Source organism: Rutidosis leptorrhynchoides, chromosome 2 (genome assembly GCF_046630445.1).
Source record: "Rutidosis leptorrhynchoides isolate AG116_Rl617_1_P2 chromosome 2, CSIRO_AGI_Rlap_v1, whole genome shotgun sequence".
In the NCBI taxonomy this organism is placed as follows: Eukaryota; Viridiplantae; Streptophyta; class Magnoliopsida; order Asterales; family Asteraceae; genus Rutidosis; species Rutidosis leptorrhynchoides.
The window spans coordinates 43,758,209-43,763,066 of NC_092334.1; the positions used below are offsets into that span (position 1 = coordinate 43,758,209).

At 35.2% G+C, this 4,858-nt stretch overlaps 1 long non-coding RNA gene across 1 annotated transcript; it reads right to left on the reverse strand.

Annotated features, from left to right (window-relative positions):
- On the reverse strand, positions 1-2,630 carry LOC139890791 (uncharacterized). The gene is made up of 3 exons (XR_011773445.1): positions 2,507-2,630; positions 2,203-2,266; positions 1-558 (listed from the first exon to the last, which is right to left on the reverse strand). It is a non-coding gene; the product is annotated as an uncharacterized lncRNA (long non-coding RNA).
- Positions 2,631-4,858: the final 2,228 nt, after the last annotated feature.

Here is a 4,858-nt window from a genome sequence, read left to right on the forward strand (position 1 = left end):
AGCTGAGATTATATTAAAACCCCGCAAGGCGCGAGCAAAAAAGATACAATTGATTATAAGATTGAAATGAACTAACACCAAAACTAAAACCAAATGGCCAGTGACCTTACATATGATAATCAATAGAACCCCTTGGATTCAATCTCCACTCTTCAAAACACCCGTGAATTAATTTGGATCTACTCGATAACCATAAGAATGATAATGCCTTTAGATTGGCCATTGGGTCTTCGTTTAAGATCGACTGTCTTGATTCGGGGTTAGAGTACACCAAACTAATTTTGAGATAGACTATTAGCTTTGAACATTAAAGAAAGATAAATACAAAGAATTAAAATGAATCAAATATTAGGTTTACAGTAGCTTCAACAAAACCCCATCCATCCTCAATATCAGGTCCCACCCAAAATCCAGATATCACCCTTGGAGTACGTACAAAACTATAATCAGGAAAAACAGCTCCAAAATAATGTCTTGAATGTGCAACAGCCGTGTTATGATGCCGCTTCAAAGAAAGTAGTCCATCAATATATGATTTGGAAGCCAGACAACGGGTTCCTTTAAATAGCAATTACATATGTCAGAACAACAAAGAAAATAACGATACAGAGACATGGTTCAAATAAAAAACAGTCCTTCATCGCGGCAATACATATTTATATCAGAAGCCTGTCTGGATGCATTTAAACAAACATAAAAAACGAACATATAAATTATTCAGGAGAACTAAAATTGAACGTCAAAATTACAGAAAATGCTCAATTCTTCATTAGTGGACTATCTAAATCTTAAAGATGGTACTTTTCATTAGAAAATTTCCAAGAACGTAAGGCAAGGTAGTCAAAAGACAAGAAAGACGGACAAAACAGGGTGATTTTAGACAAAGCCCTTCAATACAAGTCAGGTGAGTTGGCCGACTCCCTAAAGTGGAAAGTCGCAAAGCGCCAGATTTTCGACAAACAAGCTTTTAACTTTTCTTTAATTGACAAAAACGACATATCAGTTCTTCTCTAGCATTCTATTTTGATCAAGCTGACAAAATTATCCAAAAATGAAAGTTATATCGTATTATACATGTCAGTACCCACCCTTGTGGCCTAGTGGTACACCCAACACCATGTGTGTTGGCTGGGGGTGGGAGGTCTCAAGTTCGAGTCCCCTCCCTTAAAACATTCCAGGGTATTTACCCGATTTATGGAGCGACCCCGGGAGGTTTGTATTCCAGGATTTCAGCCCGCTCCGCCTGCTCCTCGGGATGGTTTAAGGATTGGGTCCCTGTAATGCGGTTCGGGTTTTCGCCGAAAGCGTATGTGTGCGTGGAAAATGATCGGGTGGGTGGGTTATTTCCCCGTCAGTAATTCCAAATACTTGTCTTTCAAAAAAAAAAAAAAAAAAAAAAAAAAAAAAAACCTATCCCATGTTTTATATACAATCAGTGAATCACGCACAATACATATGCAATGTCTCAATTGAGACATCGGCTATGGGTACCTTTCCATATCGTTGGGCCAAAAGCCCTTTGGTGTCACAACTAAAAACAAAAGAATCACATACACCATTTTCCGTCTTCTATATTCTCTCATTATTAAGACCATTTTTAACCCTGAAGGGCGTGTTGGCGTATTGCTGGGTGGGGGTGGGGTGCTTGATGAGCGTGTTGCTAGACTGTGTAATGGGGTGGAGTGTTAAGTGGCGTGTTGGGTGATGTGTTAAAATCTGATTGGAAGTTGGGTGAAATAGTGGATAAAAATAAAATAAATAAATATTTGGGCCAATCAAAAACAAGGAAATACTCAGCACATGAGATTCATTCCCGCGCCCACTTGAAGCACACCACCAACACACAACCCAACACACCCCATTACCATGTGCTGGGTGGCGTGTTGGGTCAACACACAAGCCAGCACGCCTGCGTTAAATAAGGTCTAATTAATGTCACAGCAACATTGAAGAACCACGACTGGCTAAAACATTACGATAAATTTGAAGAAATGAAACATAGTGTGAGGAATCACATAAGTATACAACCATGTGTTTTTCTAACACAAAATTACACCATTACGAACAACATGAATAGTTGAATTCGGATGGAAAGTCTAAATTAAAGACATATCAACAGGTTATATAGTAGTATAAGCATGGAATCCCAATTATTAGTACAGTCAAGCTAATGATAAATAAGTTTTTGAAGGAGATATATACCGCTTAAGTAGGTCGGTGAGCTTGAAAGCAAACTGCAGCTGTCCGTTGTTCTTACTTGTAGATCCTGTAATTAAAAATAGAATTGGAAAAACAATCACTATCAAAATCATACTGCAGTACCTTAATTTAAGTCAAATAGGAAAAATTAAACACTTCTCTTAGATAAATATGCATATACTAAAAAAATGAAGATAAAACTAAGTTGCAAAAAGAAACTTAACAAAACAGTAGAAGAAATGTAACTGTAAATTGGAATTGAGGAGTAAATGAAATATGAAAGGAAATGAGTATACTGTTAGGGTACCTTTTTAACGAAAATTAGGGTTTCTGTATGTGGAGCGAAGAAGATGTGAATTAAGGGAACGAAACACGCCATTGAAATCGAGGCTAGGAGGCAAATCAAAACACAAAGTTGGAACATTTTAGAGTGAAACTAGTTAGACACTCGCTTTAGCCGGGTTCATTTTTAATGTATTTTATTAAGTTTAGTTTGTAAAAAATTTTTGTGGCTAACGATGATGTTGTTGAAACGCAACTCGAGTCGAACTAAGGTATAACCCGTGAAAGATTTAAATGTTATTTAAAATTAATAATATATGTGCATCTCCGCGTTTCGCTATGGAGTTGTCGACTTTTAAAAATTTAACGGAGAATTAACGTGTATGAAAAGTACCTCAAATATTTAGCGTTTTTTAAAAAGCGCCCATTTTGCGTATAGCTAGTGACATTGTGTTCCTAAAATTATTTCGAGTTTAACGATGGTGGCGGAAAAATTTAACTCGTTGCAAGTGCGAAGATATGACCCGTTGAATATTTGGGTGGAGTTTGTTTAAGATTTTTTATGAGAATGGTTAATTGACACTTTACCCCCTGTTTGGGGGGTAGATTTGATTTTTTGGATAAAGTGTGGGGTGGTTTGTGGTTGAATTTGCAAAAAAAAAATAAAAAAATAAAATAAAGCAAGAAGTCGAAAATACCCCCGGGTACTATTCATTTTATCCATGTCTTTTAGAATATACTAGTTGTGGAGCCCTCGCTTCGCGCCGGGGGCTCCGTTTTGAATGCGAGTTAAAAAAAAAGTCTTGATCTATTTTGTAAAAAAGAATTTTTTTCGACATCTAACATTGAAGGGTTGTTCTTTTTGTGAAAGTTGCTTCTTTTAGCGTTCGGGTTTTATTTAAAAAAAAAAGTTAGTAAAGTGGGGGTTCGATTTGTATTTTAATAAAAGTTAGGGGTTAAGTTTGTGAAATTTGAAAAAAATATACGGATAAAGTGGGAGTTCGATTTTTATTTTAATAAAAGTTAGGGGGTTAAGTTTGTGAAAATTGAATATTAGTAAAAAAAAAAAGTTAGTAAAGTGGGGGTTCGATTTGTATTTTAATAAAAGTTAGGTAGTTAAGTTTGTGAAATTTGGGAAAAAATATATGTATAAAGTGAGGGTGCGATTTGTATTTTAATAAGAGTATAAAGTGGGGGTGCGATTTGTATTTTAATAAAAGTTGGGGGGTTAAGTTTGTAAAAAGTGAAAAAAGGAATAGTACTATTCATTTGGCCTTTGCCTTTTAGATATTGGTATATAATGTATAATATAATATAATATATGGCCTGTTGCGAGTGCGAAGATATGGCCCGTTGAATATTTGGGTGGAGTTTGTTTAAGATTTTTTATGAGAATGGTTAATTGACACTTTATCCCCTGTTTGGGGGGTGGATTTGATTTTTTGGATAAAGTGTGGGGTGGTTTGTGGTTGAATTTGAGAAAAAAAAGTAAAAAGTCGAAAATACCCCCGGGGACTATTCGTTTCCCCTATGTCTTTTAGAATATACGTATAATATAATATAATACATCATATTTTAAATTTACTCCTCCAATAATAATTTATTGATATTTTGGCCCCTCTTAAAACAAAACCTAACTATTGATACATAATATTTTCTGAAATATTACGTTGATATCATAATTAGTGAATTAGAGTTTTTAACGTCATGTTGAGAAATACATAATAGTAATGAAACTGGTAATACAAATAAACGAATCGTTAAGAATTTGTTTGTAGTTTGTTTCGGGTCACGAGTTGGGCATTTCTTGAGCCAATGACGAATCCACCCACATTAGAGTGATGTACTTTGACTCTACTAGTTATATAAATTATGTACAAAGTACCACTAGATATGTATAAGACACCACTAAATTATAATATAATCATAAGACTTCATAAGTTTTATTTTTATGAGACCCACTTGAGTTTTGATCTTAAATTCGTTACTACCTAAAGCTCAAGAGTCGTCAAATATAGGTCAAGAAAGTTATCACGGGTGAGTTTTCTAAATGAAAAACAAATAAGGTTTTTTCCTGTTCAAACAACCCGTGAATAAAAAGTATTTTTATTGTGATATACGCGACCTAATGGGTTAGCTTTGTACATTGAATAGGAACATATGACCCGTAGATAAAGCAACGAAAGCTTGTACCCTATCAGGTCGGGTCAACAACAACATTACTCAATCCTGTCAAAGTGGGGTGATGTGTCAGAAATTTGACAGTGACATGGTTAATCCTTGCATGAGAACCACACTTGTAACTTCGAGGAGTTAGTAAGTTACCCCGGGGAAGATGGGCCTTGAAGAAAATACAGGTTTACAAGATAAAGTTCAA